The 24495-nt window shown below is 42.4% G+C and overlaps 1 protein-coding gene across 6 annotated transcripts in view; it reads left to right on the top strand.

The window, feature by feature from the left end:
* Positions 1 to 24495, top strand: part of KCNMB2 (potassium calcium-activated channel subfamily M regulatory beta subunit 2) — a 259867-nt gene that overhangs the window by 152079 nt on the left and 83293 nt on the right. The window contains exon 1 of one of the 6 annotated variants that reach the window (XM_032783542.2): positions 22972 to 24025. The exons of the other annotated variants lie outside the window; for them this stretch is intronic. The gene's annotated coding sequence lies outside the window, so the exon portion shown is untranslated. Of the gene's footprint in view, positions 1 to 22971; positions 24026 to 24495 lie in introns of those variants that run through there. 6 annotated transcript variants of the gene reach the window in all.

Here is a 24495-nt window from a genome sequence, read left to right as displayed (position 1 = left end):
TCAGGGTAGTTAAACACTGGAATAAATTGCGTAGGGAGGTTGTGGAATCTCCATCTCTGGAGATATTTAAGAGTAGGTTAGATAAATGTCTGTCAGGGATGGTCTAGACAGTATTTGGTCCTGCCATGAGGGCAGAAGACTGGACTCGATGACCTCTCGAGGTCCCTTCCAGTCCTAGAGTCTATGAATCTATGAACCCTTAACTATCTGTTTATGACAGCACGTATATTTAAAGCAACAAGAGAGAGGAACAATAAAAAGGAGACTATAAGGTGGTGAGGAAGGACAGTGACTCTGAGCTGCACATATACAGCACTATAGCCTTCCCACTGCCCTCATACATTTTAGTTAGAGTTTGCATTGCACATATTAGAGTCACAACTCTTGTTAATATGTAGTACTTCTCAGTAATCTTCTGAGTTTGCCACACACATTAACTAATTCGTGCCAACATTGATCTCCTTCCTATATATGGGAATTTCTTTGTAAGAAATATCATCAATAAAAAATAGATATTTTTAAAAATCCAGTTGCTGACCTGAGTATCACGTATAGTTACTATGATCTCAGATACAGAAAACAGTATTTAGACTTTGCTCTGGAAATAGCTGTGGACATGTCAGAAACAGCCTGGGGGAAAAGTCATCACCACAACAAGCAAGGATCACAGATGTGAGCTCATACTCCAAGGCCTATAGGTTTCTTGATAACACAGTAGGCTGTAATCATGTTTAGAAGATCTATATCTGCCTGGCATAGGCTCAACAAAGAGTGACATCATTGGTAATGAATGAACTGGCAATACTAGTTTATTCACAATATTACAAAGCTTATCTTTAGACTGTAATTTGGCCCAGAGCTACAGCAACCTGGCTGTGAAAGCCAGAAAGAATGTCCGATCTGGAGCTTTTGAAAAGAGAGGGCATCTGTTCTGCAGGTTTAAAGAAAAAAAAATCCTACATCTGCTATAAGACCAATGTGCTTATGCCACCTATGGAAAAACTGCTGTTTCTCAAGAAATTCAGTAATCCAGCAAGGTAAACTGGAGTATGTTGATCACGTTTCACAGTGAAAATAGGTAGCATCAATCATACAAAGGTGAGCAGTAGGGGTCAGGGAAGGCACTAGCAGAGGCCCCTCTAACAATATAAAAAGACTTGTGAATTAGTCACAGGCAGATCAACAAAAGACAAGAAAGGTTGGAGAACACTTGCGCATGATGCCAAAAACCACAAGCCATTGAATTAGATCCAGTGCTTAGCAAGCTAAGTGACTATTCATGCTATTAAGACTGAGACTGACAGCAGTTACAAAATTTATTATAGAACATTTACTCTGGACTCAATCAAAAATTGCTCCAGTATAAACTATGTCAGCCCCGTTGACATATATTATCTTTATTAAAAAGACGTCTTTGATAGCAGAATTCATTAAGTGTCGTAACAATTAATATCTTTGTATAAACTTGCTAATACAAATTCAGCTTAGACAATTGCAAGGAAGCTTTGGAGAAAAATTATTATATTAAGCAGTGCTGCAATTGCCAATGGGTGTAACAAAGAGGAAGGTATAAAATATGTTTATTTTTTGTTCTGCAAAGCCCATTTATAATCCATACGGTATACTACTAACTTAAGGGCTCACTCTGCCTTTGATGAATATGGTTAGTTCTCATTAGCACTAATGAGAATTACACAGGCACATTGTGGGGAGATCCACCCTTCAGGCAGATGGCATTAGTTATTCATGTTTCTCTTCATCATTCACATTTTACTTGCTGGAAATGCATGTAGATTTTCAATCTTGACACTGGAAGAAATTGACATGAGTAACTTAACTAGAATAGGCTGGAGCAGGATTCACCTTGGAAGCCACTCCCCTCATTCTTTCTGGAAACAGAGTGAATTTGAACGTTAAAAGCTGAGATGAGTCAGAGGGGTGGCCTGCTTAATAGCAGGGTTAAAGCTGAATCTCCTTGCTCAACTCTCAAGAGAAACAGATGCCAGCAGAAAACTAGCAACCAAATGAGAGATGCAGCAATGAGTTTCACCTTACTTAATTTCCATCTGTGTGTTAGTTTGAATGAGTGAAAGGAAGACTTTGACCACCTGTCAACCCTTCAGGGGATCAGACCTCAAAGAACAAGGCACTGTGTGTTTCTCAGCATAACTTTATTGTAGAACTCTAGGAGAAACTGTACTTAAGGTTGGCAAAGTATTTCCACCCTCAGATCCTGTCTTTATCCACTCATAACTTTCCAATGTTGACCTTGTAAGCTGTTGCTTTCCAGGGTCAGTCTCTGACTGAAGGTGATATTTTTTCCTGGTGAGTTTGAGCCAAAACATTTGAGCCACTTTTGAATGCAGAGAGTGGAGCAAATAGATTTTACTCATTATAACAAAAATCTCCTGTGATCTTGGTGACTGTTGAAAAGATCTATCTGGAAGCATCTCAGGGTATTAAGTTGAAACTTGGCAGGGAGATAGTCCTCATTGAGGAAGAAGGACTAAGAGTGTTCTGGTTCAGTTCAGTATTGATTTGTGCGAGCTCCAAGCCTTTGAGCCTGCACTTTGAGGATGGGGCAGGGCAGCGTGCAGTATTAAGCAATATGCAGCATGAAGGCATACTTCATTGCCCTTGGGTAGGAAGTGAGGCTGGAGCCTTAGCTAATTCTCTGAACAGCTTGTAAGCGTGCACCAGGACATACATGCTTTATAGTGCATGCATCTTTCCAATTCATTAAAGTGTGCACAGCATAAGGACCTGCATTACTGAATGTGCATTTTGTATGGTACCCCTGGCCTTGCCTCAGTCTCTGAACATCTGGTGTGGTAAACTCTGGCCTGATTCAAAGGAGTGCAGGGGAGAGGTTCCTTCCTGTGAATTTCATATATTGCATGGAAAATGGAGGTGCGCACTCCTTTGGAATTCTTAGACATAGTCTGAGGATCCCCATGGGTCCATGGACCACAGATTGAAAATCATTGTTCTATGGAAATGACAACCTTTCGCAGACTCCTTGGCCATTGTCTGAAGACTCTTAAGGGTCCAGAGACCCCAGGTTGAAAGCCACTGTTATAGGCTATCACAGGTGCAAAGGCTCAGGGCTTTGGAAATAGCTCTCACTCAAACTCAGGCAGGGCTTTCTTCAGTGTGACACGCCCCCAGGGCACACTTTCACTAGGATAAGCCTCGTTGGCTTCAGCGCCTCCTGGGATGGACCTTGGAGTTTTCAGAACCCCTGTTCCATGCTGTGAGCGCCCCACAGTGAGTCCAGCTGAATGGGACACCTGGGGGAAGCACACACCCAAAAGAGAGTCATGCACCCCCAACTTACCCAGTCAGCAGTGACTCTCAGCCAGCATTGTAAAATAGAAAGATTTATTAGTTGTCTGGAACACAGTGTAGGAAAGTTCTTTGTTACTACAGGAATCAGAAAGTGACAGCTATGTCCTTCTTGGTCAGACCCAGAGCTCAGAGCCCTGGCTCTCCCCGAGAGACCCAAACGCCAACTTCCAACAGACCCACCCCACGTCACACCCATTTTCCCCTCCTCCTTCCTTTGTTGTCTTTCCCGGGCAAACCAGTCACCTGGCCTCCACGTCAACTCTGTTCTTCAATTCGTGGAACCCCCGCTGGCTTCTTGCAGAGGTTAGGCCCCCCCAGTCATCAATTGCTAGGTGACAAAGTTCCCGGCCATTATCCTGGCCCAGGCAGCCAAGCAACAGTCCAGCCTGTTTCTACAAATATTAAACCACTTTTCCTCCACTGAGGTAAACATAGGGGAAACTGAGGCACACACAGTACTCGTACAAAATGTTAAGAAAATTCCTACTTCATCACATCGGACATTCTAGTGATTTAATAGATTTTAAGGCCAGAAGAGAGATCATTATGGTAATCCAGCATGACTTCCTGGTAACACTGACCATTGAATTTTCTGTCTTTAACAAACAAAGGAGGAAATTCTATCTGCAAATCTATGCCCAGAGCCTATTAAATTTGCATAACTGAGAACTCAAACGTCAGGGAATGCCAAAGTTATGGTGGCACATAATTGTAGCATGTGCATTAAAATACAGTTTTAATGACATGGTCGCATACTGTTTCTCGAACAATGCAGGGTAATATCATTCAGATTTCATACAGCTGTTACCCCTGTGGAGCTTACCCTGGGTCCTGGATGTGTCTGCAGGTAACTCAGGGAGAGGCCTGCTGTCCCTGAAAGAAGCAGGGGGGGTGGGCAAAGGCAGACTCAGAGTCTAGTTGCTAGGCAACTGATAGGGACAGAGGAGAAACACTAGTTTGAGTGATTGGGCCTCTGCTAGCTTAGGGGAGTTAGATGCACCTGATGGCCACCAGCATGGCCACCTCAGAGGAGGAGCAGCCAGTGTCTGAGAGAAAGTGGGGGTTAGAATTCAAATGACTGATAGGAAAAAAGCTGAGAAAGTAGCACTAGCCTGATGAATAAGGAAGATCCTCAGAGAGATGCTCAACCTGGGGAGCACTGTCAGAGGAGAGAAGTCATTTTGGGGGGGTGTCCAGAGCTAGCCACAGAGAATACGTCTACATGGCAAAAAAATACTTGCAGAAGGAAGTCTCAGAGCCCAGGTCAACTGCCTCAGGCTCGTGGGGCTCATGCTATGGGACTTAAAATAGCAGTGTAGATGATCCTGCTTGGGCTGGAGTCTGGGCTCTGGGACTTGGCAAGCGGGGAGGATCTCAGAGCCTGAGTGGGACTGTCTACACTGCGTCCCATAGCACGAGCCTGAGGCAGTTGACCTGGGCTCTGAGACTCACTGTTGCAGAGTTTTTAAGCAATATAGATGTACCCTGAAAGAGTAGCACCCACTGTTCGTGAGTTCCCGGCCTGTATGCAGGGTTCCCCCTGGGAACTTGCATCTCAATACGTGGAAGCAATATCCCTAAACGTGTTCCTTTCCCTGTTCAAGGTGACTCACAATTCATAGAATTTTGTTGGGCAAATACCCTCCCCAGTCAGTTAGTCCTTCATCTGCCCAGTAAATCAGTTACCACATGGCAGCTAACTACTCTTACTGCTAGTTTAGGATTGCCATGCTCAGTTGTGATTGTATCTGAGACTAAGGTAGGAGATTAGGAGTTAGGACTTTTTAGGATCGTTATTATAATCAGTACCTGATCCCTGCATCCCTTTATGGTGAGGAGTCATCTTGAAAACAGAAGTCATCTGACGTGTATGAAGAGGATGCCTGACAACTGCAGCTGCTGAGGAGTCTGAATTCAGCTCTGAGCCTGAGGATCATTTGTGGAGTTTTGAGTGCACCATCTTTTAGTTAGTCAGTCACAGGAATTATTTGTGAGACCTTTATTCCCCCAGCTGTGTCCTCAAGCCACGGGGTAAGGATTTGGGAATTTTATTATGTACTATCTATTAAACCTGTTGGAGGGACTTACCATCTTATCCCATGTGAGAGTCTTTGGGGCTGTACTGAACTGAGTCAGCCAAATTGCTTATTGCTTCTACAGAAGATATAGCTTTCTTACATTGTCAAGGGCCCCACAGCATACACGTACCAAAAGGACACTAAATTTTATTCCTGCTGCATTCAGTCACATGACTAGGAGTTTTGGGGAAATTCATAATTATCATCGGTGTGGGGAGGGCATCAGTAACCCTGAAAGTACTGGTTTACCCTCACGACCATGAGTGCCAACCTCAGGGTAGACTGTCAAGAAGCACGATGCATATGCCAAGTTGGTTGTATGTTCTATAATTAGATTTCACCAACCGAGTACCAAGTATGAACTCCTTAAACACTGTAACAGCCTTAACATAGAGTCACAGACAGTCCCTTTGGGTACTCCAGTCTGTTTCACCACCTAGGCAAACCTGCCTTTGTGACAGAAGGTCCCTTACACCAAAAATCACATCAATATTCAGATTACTCCCAGTCCCAAAGGACCAGTCACTTACCCCAGGTAAAGTGCACCCTCGATCTGTCACCAAAGACAACAATTGTAGATAATCCTGTAATAAACTAACTAAATGTTTATTAACAAGAAAAAGAACAAAAAATATAATTATTGACAAGGTTAAAGTAGGTAAACATTCACTCACAATTGAGATACAGTCTTAGGTTTCAAAAGGTAATAGTAGCTGCTGTAATATGCAAACTCTATATATCCTTTAGGGCTAACCAAAATCATACAGCTTGCGGATCCCTTTGTCTTTGGCATTTGATGTTTCACAATGGCTCATTTAGATTCAATAGGCCTTTTTCTTGTGTGCAGGACCAATACTTTACACTAATTAACGCTTCTTTCCTGGTTGGTGAGTTACAGAATTACAGAGGTTTACAGTGCAAACACTCAATATACCATAGGCTACAGATGTTATAATTGAGATCAATACATACAGTATCCTACAAGCATTCATCATGACTAAACACATTTTTATCAACTAAATATCTATTTTAACAATGCTAACATACCGGTGAGTCAGACTGACTTCCAGCTACGTATGTGCTGGGGCGCTGGCATGAGCTGGCGCCTGGTGTGCTTGTGTAATTCCTTGGAAATCTCCAACTATCTGGCAAGTAACTCAGAGTTACCCTGTGATTAGAATTATCCTTCTCAGCTGTCCTGGTGATCCTGTTAGAAAGGAGTGAGGGGGTGGAGGCACTGCCAAGTAAATGTATCTGGAAAGAGAATAAGGAAGTTACAGCCTGCTGAGCTGGAGGCAGGATCCAGATGAACCCAGGCTCATCCATCAAAACCCATAAGGGGGAGACTGATGTTAAAAGAAATAGCCAGGTGGACTGGGCACTGCACAATGTTTAAAGGTGCTCAGAGAAGGGGCAGGAGCTCTTGCTTTAATCACTATGCACTTTTACCTATTAATTAATTTCATGGAACTCCCTTTGTCTGGTATACACGTGCCACACTTGCAAAGGGTGTTTTGTGTCAGCCTTTAGTGCACATAGAGGAAAATAACCTGCTGCTACCTAACAGAACTACTCCTTTAGCTCTCATGGTAGAGATCTGTGCTTTGTTGCTGAAGGTCCTGGTTTCAACCCCAGCTGGTGACCCATGGCATATGGGGTTGTTAAATACACAGAGCAGTGTGCACTTTTCATAAAATGCCCATTTCTAACTTTAATCAACTGCCTCCCAGGCCTGCACCTCAGGAGTTCCTGGCTCCCAATCTTTGTTCTAACCTCTTCTTTCTCACAAAGAGGACTGGATAAGTTCTGCTCGAAATTGTAGCTGTATATGGAGGCCCTGGACATATAGCAAACCTGCAACTTAGACCACTAACTATATTCCCTCTAGGCTTTAAAGAAATGTGTTTTTCCTGACTGATGATGTCAAGGTGAGCCTCTTAATGCACAGTACAGAGTGACTTGAATGTGAATGCACTATCCTTAGGACCCGGTAGCCAGTTTTGCTAAACAGCATATCTAATTCTCCAGAGGATGTTAGAGCCGTAAAACTTGCAGTAAGTTCTTATTGCAATGGACAGATGCAGAAAAACACCTTACGGATGTTGACTTTCAAAAGCTGCCTTAGGAATAGAATTCCCTCTGATGGTGAACGGGGAAAACAGAAGTATAAAAGTTGGCAAGTGACATGGTGCGTTTAACTAAGACTCTAACTGGAATAAGACAAATGGGGATTGACAGATCTGTTCTTCTAACACAAAGTTTATCATTGTCTCTCTCGAAATGAGGTGTTCTTTCCTATGTAGACTTGCAAACATGAAAAGACAAGAACTGGAATCTCAGTTATACAGAGTACAGCAGGACAAGGGCACTATGTTTAATGTCTGCCAACGCTTCAAAACCCTCAAGACACAATTTTGACTAAAAATCTAAAATGCAGATTGAACTGTATTTTCGACAACTCAGAGGCTCAAAAAGAATAAAAGAAAAGAGTTTCCCACAGTGGTTTCTGAAAGATCAGGCATGTTATTGTTAATGCTAGGTAAGAAGTGGACATTAATTAATGCTAAATTGCAAGGAAATTCCTACAGTGTAACATATTTCACCCCCGCAGCCACACCAAGGAATTCAATATGAACAAAGGAATTAAAAACATATATCAAAAGGCAAAGTTAATGATTTTCCCCTTATTCAGTGTGAGCAAATATCCCACTAGACTAAACTGTGAGGATGGGTATATCTCAGTTTTTGTTGTAGGATCAGACCATAGCCCTACCAATGCCTTGTGCTGGGGATAAAAGATTTATCAGGAGATTAATAGGGACAGGCTCTGTGTCCTTGAGCAAATCACTTAAAGTTTTTTCTGCTCCTTGGTTTTTCCATCTGCAAAATGGGGATAATAATACTTACCTCACAGAGACCTAGGTTGTAAGCACTTTATGACAGGGACCATCATTTTGTTCTGTGTTTGTACAGTGCCTAGCACGATAGGGTCCGGGTCCAGGGCTGAGGCTCCTAAGCACAACCACAATGCAAAAATTAATAATAATAATAATAATATATTAATAATGTTGTGAGCAATAATTACTTATGTTTGTTAAGCACTTGGAACATGAAGCCCTAAATACTGATAGATACTAAGTAGTATAGGCATGACTGGTAATGCATATTATAAAGATTGCCTGACACTTACCATTGTAACACCCAATTTTCTGTTACTTATAACTTTGTCAGATTTTAACTGTTTGGGCTGAAATTTTTCATGCCAATTTTTCTCCCTCAGGATTTTTGGAAAACTTCAGCCAAAACGGTTTGACCATTGCTGAGAATGAGACTATGGGAAAATATGTTGTTTTGCCCATGTTAAAAACAATCCTGGCAATCTTTCCTTTAAATAGCCCCCTCTCCTCCCACTGTACTTTGGAGCAGGAACTTGATGGGTGCTAGGGGTGTGCCCTTTGCCATCCCTGTGAAAATCCGCCTTTATCTGGCCCATCTATAAACCTTTGAAAAACATGGTTCACGCATGCTCAGTAGACTTCTTAGATTTTATCAGCTAAAATTCCTGAAGATTCCACATACTCTGAGAATTCTCCAGGCCAGGGCTAAGAAGGATTTTCCCTATAATTGCAGCTCTGCTGTGCTGCGGGCTATGCCAGATCTGCGTGTCTGAACTGACAACAAGGAGACTATCTTTCCTGTGCTCTCAGTGACCACCCCTTGCTGGGCCCAGGCAATGTGGAGGAGGAAGCCGTGTGATTCAAATACAAGGGAACAAGAGTTGGACCTGCAGGGAGAGTAGATTGGGACAAGGACAGTGGAGGTTTGTGGGAGTGGGGGAGAGAAGGAAACTAGGACTGGGAGCTGGAGGAAGATTGAGACCAGTTAGACAAGGCGACCAGGACAGGGAGCTAGTGGTTGAGGGGAAGAGTGAGATCAGATTAGAGCCCAGGGAGATGGTGACTGGGATGATAAGCCTGAGAAGTGCAGACTGTTACTGGCTAGGTGAGGAGAATTGTACTCTGGGAGAAGGAAGCAGGGATGGAAAGAGAAAGGACTAAGATAGGGATGGGTTGGAGGAGATGGGGCAGAAGGGGTCACTCTTAGGAACAGAACAGTCTATGCCCACTACAGCACACAACCTTCCAGAGTCTAAAATGGAACCCAAGATTTCCGAGTCTCACCCTTCCTTTGCTGTCAGTAAATATGTGTGAAACCATCTGGCAAAGGAAATCTCCCACTAGTGCCGATCCACATAGAAGATGACAACCTGCTATTACTATCAGTTACTGTGCTAGCTGATGTGGCAGAGCTCTGTGCAGTGGAGCTAAAGGCTCCAGATCTGCTGTTGAACCTATGGGTGTCAATATGATGTTAGGGAATTTCTAGTTTTTCAATTTTTTTTTTAAACCTAGGAAATTACACACAAAAAACTACCTTAAACAAACATTATTAAGCTTGCAAAGTCAAGCACTCAGATGTTAGGATATATCAGAATTAATGTTGCTTGTGCAATCTTAGTTTGTCCCCCTTGTTCATTTTTTCCACAGGACCCATGTTTATTTCAGTGCACAGAAAGGACAGGTTCCCTGAATGAGCAACTCAGGTGCCCCATACTTGTGGGGGCAGGTCTCACATGGGTTCACAACTCAATGATGGGACCAGAGCATGAGGAAATTCCCTGCCTGACCCCTGGGTCCAGCAACAGGAATGGTGGTGCTGCTCATTTGGCAGCTTTGGGTCTCAAAAGTTTAAATTAAGGGCAAGCACAATTATAAGACAAGGTGAGAAAATGGTTCAACAAACAACAAAGAAACGATGAGATTATTGTGGTGAGTTTTTGTGCAGCTGATGTCATTTTGGGGGTGTAGTTTAGATGAATTTTGAATGCTGCTTGTGCGTAATACCTTCATCCCAAACTCATGCTGATTAAACCCATTAACCATATCATGCCATCATATAGCTCTATCTCTTTCTCAGACATCAATATATGTGTGTGCTTATGTATAGACCTAGCTTCTGAGCAATCAGAAATTGTTGGATTCAGGAGCAGTTTTGTTCCTTTAGGAGAGCAATGAGTTGTGACTGACACAGGCTACTCTGTCCAAGTCTAATGGATTTAGTGTGTGTAAACACAGCTTTTGTCTCACAGATGTTACAAACTACTTTCAGTCATGACTGTTACTGTCACCAACAGTGGCCCAGGTGCTGTCATTCTCTGTATTTAAGTCCACCACACAGACATTAAAGGTGGAATAATCAAAAGCATTCAGTGTTGCTAACTCCATTCCCATTGAAGTCAATGATAAAACTCCCCTTGCCTTCAATGGGAGTGGGATTAGGCCAACACTGAGCACTTTTGGAAATCCTGCTATTGGAGCTTCAGCTGGCTAAAGAGGCAGCCTTTCCACCCCCCAGGATACTTGAAAGAAATTGGAACAAAGGATAATAACTACAGGGGGTGAGAGTGATTGCTGGACCCAGGCTAAAAGGAGATTAGTCCGTAAAGGGGAGCATTCTGGAATTGGTGAGGATCTTATCTGTATTCAGTTAGATTAGACATAGATTTGAGCATTTTGTTTTGTTTTATTTTATTTTATTTTGCTTGGTGACTTACTTTGTTCTGTCTGTTACTACTTGGAAACACTTAAATCCTACTTTTTCTATTTAATAAAATCACTTTTTACTTATTAATTAACTCAGAGTATGTATTAATACCTGGGGGAGCAAACAACTGTGCATCTCTCTCTATCAGTGTTATAGAGGGTGAACAATTTATGAGTTTACCCTGTATAAGCTTTATACAGGGTAAAATGGATTTATTTGAGTTTAGACTCCATTGGGAGTTGGGCATCTAGATGTTAAAGAAAAGCACACTGCTGTTAGCTGCTTTCAGGTAAACCTGCAGTTTTGGGACAAGTAATTCAGACCCTGGATTTGTGTTGGAGCAGACAGGAGCATCTGGCTCAGCAAGACAGGGTGCTGGAGTCCTCCGCTAGCAGGGAAAACAGGAGCAGGTAGTCTTGGCACATCAGCTGGCAGCTCCAAGGGGGGTTTCTGTGATCCATTCCATCACACAGGAGGAACTGAGTATAAACAGTGCAGTTTCTCAGCTTACAGTCCCAAGCCTCTAGCCAACACCAGATGCAAAACCTCACAAACAGGGTCACTCTGTGTTCACAGGCTACAGCTTGGCTTTCTTGCTTTTTGCCTCTGTCTCTCCCTCCATTCTTGCCTGTTCTCAGTTTTTGTGTGTTCTCCCTTCTGTCTCTCAGCACTACTCAGCAAAACCCCTCTGCCCACTCAATCTAAACACCTGGATGGGTTCAACCCTTTAGTCCTATATGTGGGGCTTGTGATTAACTTATCCTCAGAGTTATATTATTTGAGGGGTGCATTCACCTGCAATCTTAAAGAGACCTATGAAGTCACCAGTACTTGTGAGCATAACAGTGCCCATGTGGTGATGGATGTTTGTCAAATCACATTGGTAACAGGGGATGGAAAAGCATCTGGGTTTGTTCTGGGTTAGTACAGCTGTGTCTCCAGTTGTTTTTCATCACAAAAGGAAGTCTATTAGGATTTCATAATCTTCCTTACACACAAGGGACCAAAACCTCAGTTTCTGTTAATCAGCACAGCTCCATGGACTTCTATGGAGCTACACTAATTTACCCCAGCTGAGGATCCGGCCTAAAGACTAGTGTCTTCCCTTAACCACTCGTCAGTTTCAAAGATATCCATTGCCCTTGCAAATTAACCCAACTTGACACTCAGCTAGATGAATCTGCAACAGCTGTTGACTCTTTTGTGGGTTCCCATCTCAGATATTTATTTCAGTAAAGTGCTTGCTTTCAGATCTTCACCACTTCTGCTCTTCATGATTCTATTTGCCTTTGCAGCTTAGATTGAACAATATGCCCTCACATTGTTTCTGTCATCGCCCTGCATATACCCTGTGTGTATATATCCCTGAAGGTAAAATTCCATGTGAATAAGAGAAACCTGTGTTGTCATGTAAATAACAGGTAGTTTCCCTATCCAGAGAAGATAATTAGGGGGGAATTAATGTAGCATCAGATGAATTTCCATGGTTACAATTATGCATTGAATTTAAAAAAAAAAAATCATGCAGACAATCTTTATAGTCCTTATGGACATCAGTACAAAAGAACAAAGAAAAACAATTTCAATAAAACAGTTTGCCCCAAGGCAAGAAATATGCTTAATGCATCATACATGAGAAAAGATAGTTCCTTTATGTAAAATGGAATTTGACCTTGCTGCAGGAACGTTCATTACCTAACACCACAGAAACCAAACTAATGGACTTCTGAGTGGCGCAAAAAAAAATATCATTCTGCTTCATGGCATTTGTTTGCTGACAGTGAGGTTTGGGAAGGGACATTTTGTGTTACTGGTTATAAAATGGATTGCAAAAGGAATTTGGTATGACTTTTAAGATGTTACAGAAAGTGAAGGTAAATACTGGGAGTCAAGCCTTTGGAAATATTTATTGGCTCAGCAAAGGTATCACAGGAACAAAACACTCAGTGGCTTAATATAGTAATAAATGCTTTATATTGATTGTATGTGTGTATATATATGAAAGTAAACCTATCAATTATGCATCTAGCTGTCCTTTTGCATATTCAAATGCCTAAGCTATAAATGTGCAAATTAGTAACAAGATTTCATGAGCATTTTTGTGTGTGCAATAACTACCTGTTCGCAGATCAGGTCCACAGTGTGTTTTTGAAGTAAATGTAATGCCAGTGAAAGGTAGTGAATTCACAACTCTGGAAACTGAAGTCATTTCTCATTAGTGAACAGAAGGAGCCTGGGCCACAGCAAAGGAAGCTTCTCCTATGCTAATGTATAAAGACTAGCTGAAATGATTTGCTTTTTTCAGTTTCCATGGCCCATTCAGTCCCTGGTTTGTCCTGCTGAGACTGCTTAAAAAATGGTGCCAGTTGTGGTGCTAGATTTCCTGATAGGCCTGGCAACTTCTCTAGGAGTTGGACTGGGACGACCAAATCTTTTTTCAGAGGCTACTGAGCAGTTGTCTGGTAGTAATGACTTTTTGTTTTTAAAGAGTTAGCAGAGTCATGCAGCTGTGGAGGGAACTCTGTCTAGAGAATGACCTCAGGACTTGTGTGCTCTTGGACCTTAATTCCTGCAAGGCACTGCGCACTCTCAATTCCCACTTTCTCTGATGGCAGGTGAGGATGTTCTAGCACAACACAAGGGGTTCTTAGAACCTCACAGATGGCCTGATCCTAAGCCTATTGAATCAAGCCCAGGATCAGTAAATAGATAGCCTGGGGCTTGCAGTCAAATTCTCTGCTGGTGTTACTTGGTGTCGCTCCACTGAAGTCAACTGATCTGCACCAGCAGAGGATTTGATGCTTGAGTTTCTGAAGCAGGTAAAAGAAAGGAGTTCAAGCTACCTCCATCCTGATCCCCTCCACTAGCCTATCCATGGAAGAACAGAAACAGCCTCTGAGAATTATATATGTAGCATTTTGGAAGTAGTAGTGCTGCAGGGGGCGGATCCTGTTCCTGAAGGGTATGAATTGATTGTAAAGGAGGTGATGAACTCACAATGATATAGAATGCAATGGTCTACTCTCTCACAGCTGGAGGATCTACTGTCAAAAATTTATATGGAGAAAGACTATAAATATGAGAAGCAACAAAGAGTCCTGGGCACCTTATAGACTAACAGATGTACTGGAGCATAAGCTTTCGTGGGTAAATACCCACTTTCTCAGACGCATGTGGGTATTCACCCACGAAAGCTTATGCTCCAATACATCTGTTAGTCTATAAAGTGCCACAGGACTCTTTGTTGCTTTTCACAGATCCAGACTAACACGGCTACCCCTCTGATACTATAAATGTGAGCTCACTCATCATGTTTTGAGCAGATGTAACTGAGTAATGGCTATAGGTAATCATGGCTCCTATGGAGTAAAAGTGTGCTCTAACGGAGTAAATATTCTTTCTGGAGTTTGTTGTTGTTGTTCTTTTTTAACAAAGATCACACATGGGAGAGTTGTAAAATACCTGTAGGTATCTAAAATGTTAAAGTTATTAGGCAAGTAGGTGCAGTAAAAGAAATATTTCTGCAAATGGAAGACCCAAGGCATCTATGACTTCAAAATGTTATTGGCATTTTAAACCATGATAATTGCTTCATAATGGAAGCAATTTCATTGTGAATATGAACATTGCAGGCAATGTACAATGCATCAGCTGTAGGTGCTACTTTGACTTTAATAATTCCCCTGAACAAAATAAACTATCATTTCAACATACTTAAATATAATTTATGAGTAACAGATTGTATGTTTTAAAAAATGAGTTCATTTAATGGTCAAACACAGGCTCACTAAAGATATACGGTTATGTCTAGGAATGTCTACGTGTGTAAATGTATATACACTGGGCCAGATTTCAGTCTTGCTTACCTTGGTGAAGTCAATAGAATAACTTCAGTGTGAATCTGATGCAAGTGGCAATAGAATAAAGGTCTGTTTTCCAGAAACAGTGGAGCAATGAAAGTCAATACAGTAGTGATTAGCACTCCTGAAAATCAGGCACTCAGTATGTATGTTCGGGTGTGTGTTTTATAGGCAGAGCTGGTAGCACCACCCATAGTTAAGATTACCCAACACTTACTGTTATAAAACCCTATTTTAAGTTGCTTATATCTTTGCCAAATTCACCATTCAGGCTGAAATTGCCCAGGCTGATTGTCTGCCTCAGGCTGAACTTTTGGGGAAAGTTTCAGCAAAAATGGTGCAGCTGTTTCCAAGAACAGGATTAGGGGAAAATTAATTGTTTTGTCCATTTTAAATTCTTACAACCATTTAATTGAATACCTCTAGCATTTCCATGCTTTGGAGCAGGGACAAGAAGACTAGGACTTGGAGCTGATGGAAGGGTGGGGGAACAGGGAGACTGGGACTTGCTAGATAAAGAGACTGGGATTGGGAGTTCGAGGAGAAATTGGGTGCGGAAGATTCAGATTGCACAAGGAGCAGGGGAGGAAACTGTAACTGGCTAAGCAAGACGACTGGGACAAGAAGTGGGGACAGGGATTGGGAAGATGAGCTGGAAAGGGGCAGGAGACTGGATCTCACACAGGGAGGCCCTAGGAAGGGACAGGTATTGAGATGAGGAGCCAGACAGGAGAATTCGGGAAGAGACAGGACCAGGGTGGAGGGTTGAGGGGAAGAAGGGAATAGGGGTAAAAGGGTTTGTGATCATTAGAGAACACTCCCTCCAGAACCTGAATCCAAGATTCTTGGGTCTTGCATTCCTCTTTTGTCAGCAGATATCTGTGAAACCCACTGATTACAGAATGTGTGTTTCATCTCCCTCCAGTGGCTGGTCTAAACAGAGGATGACAACCTACTACAGTTATCCATTACTCCAATAGCTCAAGTGACAGAGGTCTGTGCTGATGAACCTTGTGGGTGTCAATACGATGCCATGGGATGGAACTTCTGGGAGGGTGGTTCACTTTACATTTTTAAAAATCTAGGAAATTACACATAAAAACTAACTAGGTTAAAAAAATACTAAGGCTGTAAAGTTAAGCACCCAAAAGTTAGCTTTTTGTGTACAATATAGTTTACACACAATTTAAGTTTGTGTTCATGGTATATAATATGTAAGGGACAGATCCTCACTTGGTGTAAATCAGTGTAGCTCCAGTAACTTCAATGAAGCTAAATTGCTTTACATCCTCTGAGGATCTAGCCCATAATATGCAGAGATGAGCTTAAGTCACGTACTTTAGATCCAAGATCAGGTCTGGATTTTGAAGCACCGTGCAGTGTGGGACTACTCAAATTCAGGGTTTCAGTTCAGCTTATTCTAGAAAGAGACCGTAGTAGTAAAATTCAGATCCAAATTTGGAGCATATTTACTTTTAAGATCGGAGGGTTCATATTTGGGAGTCTAGATCAGGCTCATTTTTAGCATGACCCATTCACTGCAGTCCTTATTCAGTCATAACGCCAATTACACTGAATGGGAGTCATGTCTGACTAAGGGCTGGATAAGCCCTGTAGAAATTAATCCTATGTGTGTATGTATTTATATCTGGACCTATAACTATTCTATATATAGCCTTTACAGCATTCATTAAAATTACATTTGTAGCCATTATCGCCCTTATTAGCTTGTTACAATGTCCTATACTTCCAGTTTTTCAGTTACATTGATTATCACATTAAACTTTTCTTATGCTATACGAACAGGCTAAAAATAATAAGCTTGTGTCTTCATAATACAAATGGGCCATTCTCATTTATAATATCAACAGCACAGTGGGCTCATTTTTCAGCGGTAATGAAACTCTCATCTCAAGAGGTCCAATTCATAAAAACACTTACACAAGCTGTGCACATTTCCTTTTACTCCCACTGATGTTCCTTTCGGTTGAAATTAGATTTCAGATTAGACCTGAGATTGAAATAAAATGGAAGAACCTCATTGTGTGTTGTACTAAGGAAGTGCAGGGAATCAGGTATAATTGCAGGAAACACTCCCTTTCTGTTGCTTAAAAAAAAACACACAAACACGCACAAGATTTATGACCACGTGAGCAATGAATTCACACAGCTTTGCCATTTGGTTGATTTCCCCCAAAAAACAAGAAGCTGCCAGAAGAGAGATGAAGTTGTGCTTAAGCTCATTTTTATTAAAAATATTAACTTTTACCCAAAAGGACCCAGGAAAAGAAATAAGAAAGTAGAGGAATGTTTAAGTATTAACTCTCGTGTTAACAAATGAAAGGCAGCAAGGAGATTTCATTACTTATTTTGATTCCTTCCAGTGCCCATTCTAAGCCCTAACTCGTATCCCAATAATTAAAATGTGAAATAAAAACTTAAATCTCCTTCCAAAATACTGCTGCAGATCTTCAGCTGGTGTAAATCAGTATAGCTCCAGGATCTAGCCTACTAATTCAACTCCCAAATAGTCTAACAATCACTCTGCTGTGCCACTGCCAATACCAGCCCCAGCTCTGCCTGGTCTCTATGGGCTGTATTGAGCCGGCAAGGTCCTGGCCTGATCAGGGCAGTGTGCTTTCGGAAAGCATGCAAGTTCTGCCATTCCCAGTACATGATGCAGCCTGTTCCCCCACCACAGAGCACCTGGCCATCTCTCCAGGTGCTGTGTGTGAAGTAGCTCCAGCACCGTTTGCCCATTGGCACCCCGCTCTTCAGAGTGGTTTGAGCCCCAGGGAGCAGACCCTGCACTCCCCTAAACACAGAAACTGCAACTGTGCCCTCTCATTTTTTAGGGATGGGTGTGGGTGGGTGGGTGAGCAGGGGTTCCTTGTGTGCTCCTCCTCCTTTATTTACCCACTCAGGGAAAGGCCATTACATGACCTGCTTCCAACCTCTCTCTCTCTCAAAACTGTCTGATAAGAGAGTCATTGTTGTGGGTTCAGTTATTGCTGAATAAAAGTGTTCATGGGCATGTGGTGTGGACAAGGAATGTGCATATAGCCAGGAATGAACCAAGAGTGTCGGAGCAGCCGGAAAGCGTGGGGCTCTTGTGAGCATGGGGGTAAGCGCTGCTGCCAACCTGCAGATAAGGACAGTGATTGTCAGGCTCTTAACTTCCATAGAGGTCCAGGAGAGCTGTTCTATCAGATGAATCAGAAAGAGGTTGGGGCTTTTCAGGGGACCCGGAAACATGGAGGTCTTGTCTCAGGATGGTGCATATTGTGTGACCTTCAAGGTTTTGAAGCATCTATATAACCAGGGCTGGGTAAACCTGAAAATGTTCAAGTTCTGCTTCTAGCCCCAAGTTCAGTAAACCTGGCTCCAACCCAGTGTTGCACTGCACTGTGATGACAATCAAGACCTCACCACCTCTTCCTGCAAACCATCACAAATCCGGAAGGGCCAATTGCCCAGAATCAGGAGAAGGAAAGAGACTAGAAACCTCCCATTGGATCTAGCCCTTTCCTTCCACCTGGGGCTGAGGGCACAGAAAGTGTTTTCACTGGATGGGCATCCGTTCCACTGCACCTAAACTTGTGACACTTTGGGTTCCCTTCGGCAGACACCTTGACACTCATGCTGCCAGTGTAGATCAGCTCAGATTATTACTGGTTTTTGCTCAGCCCAAGATATAAGCACCTTGCTTCTGATTTCTCTCCTCTGACCTGCTGTCAAAGTTCCTGACCAATTGGTGATCTTTTCAGGGCGCCACCATGCTGCTTTGTGGAACAGTGAAGAGGCTGGTTTGCTGGGAGAACAGAATGTTGGTCTTGGAAGCAAACGCAGAGCCAGTGCTATCCAAACGGACGCCTGCCTCAGATGGTTCTATTAATAAGATATAGGTGGCTTTAGTCTAAGGTCTGGAAGTGACAGGTTAAAATGCGGGTGGGTGACTGGAACCCTCCTTAACTGCACATGTGCTCATTAATGAAGAGTGTTGCTAAAAGTGCCCATTGTTCTGTGGGTGCCAGGCCATTCAGTGGAGTGTGTGTGATCCTGCTGAGGCTTTGGAGCCTTCTTCCTGTTAAATCTGTACTGTCCATAGCTGGACGGGCATTCTTTTCTTCTTCCTTCACATTTCTAAATAGTGTCCGACCCTCTAGGGCAGCACAGCTGTTGAGCATGGAAGAAGAGAATGCCCACCCATTTCTAGTGCAGACACACAAAACTGGACTTGCTCACTTGGCAGTCATTATTTTTTGACTGGTGGGTTAAATATCATTTGCTTTTCGATTCTCACCTTTCGCCCCATTGTGGGGCCATAGCCTGAGAGGTACTCAGCTTACGGTGATGAGCCTAGAACAAATGCCTGGAGTGACACATCAGCTAGATGTGCCAAGTTCCACTAAAGGGGCTGTATACCATTTGGGACATGGCCCATGGCAGTGGTGGATGTACTAGTCTGGTACAGTTTGAAAGGCTGTACTAATGGGAAAATGCCAATTACCAGCATAATAGCTGAAGGCCAGAGTATCTGAGCTGAAGAAGGCAGCGGTTTGCTGACTGGGCACCACCATCTTATCAGAACAATGCATTTTTCTTGCCGCCAAATACAAGTTCTTTTACTTCTCTCAAATTGCCATTTAACATGTGCCAGAGGAAATCCGGGTGACATTGGGGAAGGTCAGTCAGACCCAGGCAGGTGTAATATCCTCCAAGCAGGCAAGTCACAATAAAGGTTAGTTAAAAGAAACATAATTAGGGCCAATGTTGGCTCCCAGGGTGGGGGTGGAGGGTGAATGGGTGCCTAAGGAAGCCACAGCTACTCCCTAAGAGAGTTGGCACTCCAAGCCTTGGCACTGTTCAGCCTGTCTCCCTCTCCATCTAGGGGAAACTCTGGGAAACAACATAAATAAATCACTTGGAAAAATGAAAACCCTCCTGATTTCTCCTCTGGGCATGAAAAAGGCAGAGTCAGAGGCGCACCGAGGCAAGTCATGCTCACCCACTTCTTTCTCACTGAGATGGGGCATCAGTCCAGGAGCGGCTCCAGGCATCAGCGCACCAACCACGTGCCTGGGCCAGCAAGCCACGGGAGGCGGCCTGCTGGGTCACCGTGAGGGCGGCAGTCAGGCTGCCTTCGGCGGCGCACCTGCAGGAGGTCCACTGGTCCTGCGGTTCAGTGGCAAATCAGCAGTGGGGATGCCGAAGGCATGGGACTGGTGGACCTCCCGCAGGCATGCCACCAAAAGCCACTCGACTGCCAAGCTTGGAGCGGCAAAATACATTAAGCCGCCCCTGCATCAGTCCCACTCATCCACTTTCCTTTCCTGTTCCTTCTCATCAGGGTCTCATCTTTGCTTCTCCGGCTCCCCCCAGCTCCACCAAGGGACAGAGACACAGATGTGAGGCAAATAAAGGCTTTACTTTCTTGGAGCTCAAAAGACATTGTAGAGTAGGGTGAGGAAAGAAGGTGGAGGGGAAAGGGTTCTCTTTCCCTCCCCTTCAGCCCTGCAATTGTAGCCCCAACAGCACTGTGAGCTCTGAGGATTGTTGTCCAATTCAGAAGGCATTTGGGGGATGTCTCTAGGTGTCTGTTCGGGGTTTATGTGTCTTAATGCACCTGCACCAGAAGCAGCATCTGGCCACTCAGCCCAGACAGAGAGGAAGTAGAAGAGAGGAAAGAGAATTAGCTCACACCTATCACTTTCTCTCCCCTTCTCTTTGGCTGTGCTGGACTGACTGGGGTTCTCCAGGCATTCAGGGAGTCCAGTCAGATCTTAATTAGCCCAACTATGGTTATCCAAAGTGAGGTCATGTCCCCACCATGTATTAATTGCACTGAGAATCATCTCGATTGTCTGAACACTGAATTGATTCTGATAAATGAATGTCCATCATGCTACTTGGTAACTGAGGTCTGAATGTACTAGGCTCTTGCCGGAGGGGATGGCACAGTTGTCTAAGCTTCTGGTTGAAATACCTAGTTTCTCTGGAACTGCAGGTCTGAAGCCCCACACCATTGATTCAGCCCTTCCTCCTTCAAACATAGATAATTTGATCCTGTTTGTTTTGCCTGGACATTAAAAATCCCATGGCACATTTTGCAGGAATAGAGGGCCTGCCCCATGCCTTTATCCACCATGCCCACTCCTCACATCATACAATAAGCAGTGCGCTGGCCACCTGCTTGATTACCAGATTCAGCCCCAGAGGTGATTACAAACAGTTAACCCACCACTAGCTTTCAAAGTGCTTTGGCTTCCTGTGGGATAAAAGCCATTATGGAAATGTGTCTTGTTCTTTTATTTATCTATGGGAGCAGCAGGAATCTTGGACACCATGCAGAGAAGGCATAAGAACTCACTGAGAGAAAGAGAGGCTCATGAAGAGAGACTTGAGATGTGAGCCAATTGGCACCAGCTGAGGATTTGGCCCAGAGTGATGTTCACCTATTTTCAGAAGCTACAAAAAGTTTGTTAGAGGGCTTTTTATATAAAGTGAAATGTGATTTTCTGCTTCTTATTTATTTATTTTAGAAAAGTGGAGTGAAAGCAGGTTTCCCAGCCTGTCACCACCTTCGAGTTGTTGGCCTCCTGGGAGGAATTAATCCCTCCCATGTCTTGTTTAACTTGGCCTCATAAAGAGTTAACCTTGCTGTAAGTTGGAAGATCTACAGATATGATGCATTATACAAAGTGGGAGTCATTAAGGCATAAGGCATGGTATCAAAAGATCGGAGTTCTGGGTCTGATTCTGTCACAGATGCCCTCTGTAGCCCAGGACAAATCTCTTAAGCCAAAATGTTCAAAGATCCTGACTATATGGATACATATTTATGTTTCTAAATGTAGATTTAGGTGCTTAATTTTAGGCCCCTAAATTTGAAAATGTTGGCCTCGGTGTGTGACTCAATTTCCCTTTCTGTAAAATGGGTATAATATTTACCTAACTCAGGCCATGGCTACACTGGCGCTTTACAGCGTTGCAAGTTTCACGCTCAGGGGTGTGAAAAAAACACCCCCCTGAGCGCTGCAAGATACAGCTCTGTAAAGCCTCAGTGTAAACAGTGCCGCAGCGCTTTGAAATTTCAAGTGTAGCCATACCCTCCGCTTAATGTCTGTAAAGTGCTTTGAGATTTTCAGATGGAATGCACTAGAGAAATGTAAGCCATAGTGACCACTGTACATTTTTCCAGCTTGGTTATTATTCTGCGTGCTAAATGGTTTTGAATGGATAGTTATCTATAAACACACAACTATCATCAAAACAGAGTGTGTTTTAACCTCACCCTGAACTAACTTTCTCATATAACATGAGCTCTCAGAGAAAAATAGTCTTTAAAAAGCAGCATGCTTTCAACTTGAGCAACCTGAAAGCACACATAATAGCATCTTATTATGTATCTAAGGGAGAGCAGCCACTATTCTAATGACTAAAGCAGGGATCACTAAGTAATATCCAATAATCTGACTGTTATTCCTAGAGTAAATTGTTGTGTTTCTGAATCTTTACAATTGGTGATCAGTCTCACACAAGGCTAAACATTTGGCTTGCTAAAGTATAAACTGCTAAGCCTCTCATTAAATGCCAGTAACAGCAACATCCTTTCTTCTGAGTTTATTTACATTGCAAAGACGGTGACCACAGCAAGGGTTTCTAACAAAAATACAATAATTTGTGTGGGTATATTTCCCCCCCCTGCAAATAATATATCTTTGTTTTTACAGAGTGTTTCCTCCCCTCACATACACATGCATGTAGAAATTGCACAGTATAGATATATACACATTATGCATATGTGTCTTTCTAATGCATATGTTGTACAGTTCCTCTTTCTCCTTTCACTGTATTTTATCTTTAAATTGAGAGAGCTTTTTTATAACACGAATCATCAGAGAGGAACAGCTAGTTACCAAGGAGACTCCCTGATGAATCAGAGACTGACTGGTTTAAGATCTAAAAACATTGTATTTTCTTAATTCATGAGACCTTACATTTTAAGCAGAGGAAAAAAGATTCTATCACAACCAACTGTGGACCATGAATTTCTCCTGCCAGTAAGGACAGTTTTTATTTTTGCCATAGAAGCAAATTAGCAAGTGCATCTTGTGTGGAATCAGTTAATAGATTTAGACGAATGGGGGAATTTCTCTGGAGCACTCTTGATTCAGAAAAACAAATACCATCCAAAGACGAAGGGCTCCAGATAGAGGCAACAGAAGAAAAGACTTAAAAGCCCCTATTTCCATACAGGAATGAACAAGAAGATGCAGTGTCAAGCGAGCACTGGAGAAGCATCTGCATATCTGCTTTGCTGCAGCCTTGGTATTTCTAAAAGTAAAGGTTGTGTCAGAAGAAAAGGTGTCTTCTTCCTATTTATCTCTGCATGTCTGGCATTGGACTGAATGCATCAGGATTCTAACTTCCACAAAAACAGTTCAAAATCTGCTGAATGCAGAAGCTAGACTATATTCAGCATCAACAGCTTTTGTCAATAATCCTAATGTGTCAATACCATTGTCCGAAGTATTGTCAATAAGCCTTGGTTTTGTTTCTGACTTGTGCACAGTTTTTCTCCAAGTACCAGGCGAAAGTGATGAATTTTGCAAAGTGACATAAAATGTACTTATCCAGTACAAACCTGAAGTTTCCTGCTGTTAATGGGAATCACCATAATGTCCATGAAACATGTGAACAGTTCAGTCAGCCGAAGATATGCAAACAGAGCAGATGAGAAGAGGAGTTTTAAAAAATGTGGCAAAAATAAGGAGCTCTATAAAATAAAGTTTACATGTGGGAAACTCAGCTCTTTTAGACTTACTTTATTCAACAGAGGATCTCCTTACCCCGCAACTTCTCACAGCTCATTTTAGGAAAATTACTGAACACGTTGGTATTTTTCCTTTCCACTTAAAATAATAATAATTAAACAGTCTTGGAACTGTAAGAAAAGTGAAAAATATTCCAAGACAGACATCAAGAGACAACATTTATGGAAATCTCCCTCTTGAAAATAAGCTATTTTCTCAAAAGTGAAAACTACAGAAGTGTGTAAATTAAAGGAAAAATCTTTTTGTCAGATCCAGTTGAAATCTCCATACTGGGAACAGAGAGTCCACTGTTGCTAAGGTAACTTGATCAATTAAAAGTTGGCTTATATTGCAGGATATATTGAAATGTATGAAATAAGCAATGTATCTAAGAGTTAGACTGGCCAGCATGATGTATCTGGGAATGAAGATTAAAGAGTGTTAGAACAAATGTAGGATTTACTGTTAAGTGTGTTTTGGAACAAGAATTCCTGGAGTGTTAACATTTGAGAAGAGGCTAATGCTAGCTAGGCTGTTAGTCAGAGAGTTTCAAGTGAAGGACATTTTATAGGCAAATAATTTCAAGTACCATTTTATTACATAAATTACACTTTCTCATCTCACGAATGAAATTAGCTGGTGGCAGCATTTATGGGCTGAAACAAAAAGCTTAAGGTAATATTATTTTAATAATGCAGATTGTAAGGTTTATCACCACTAAAAAAAAGATCTTATTAGAATAGATTATAGAACTCCCATTTGGAGAGAGTATTATTCAAAATAATGTAG

The sequence above is a fragment of the Chelonoidis abingdonii genome, chromosome 8 (assembly GCF_003597395.2).
Source record: "Chelonoidis abingdonii isolate Lonesome George chromosome 8, CheloAbing_2.0, whole genome shotgun sequence".
NCBI lineage: Eukaryota > Metazoa > Chordata > Testudines > Testudinidae > Chelonoidis > Chelonoidis abingdonii.
The sequence above is the reverse complement of the archived record's forward strand: the minus strand, read 5'-3'. Positions and strand labels throughout refer to the sequence as shown.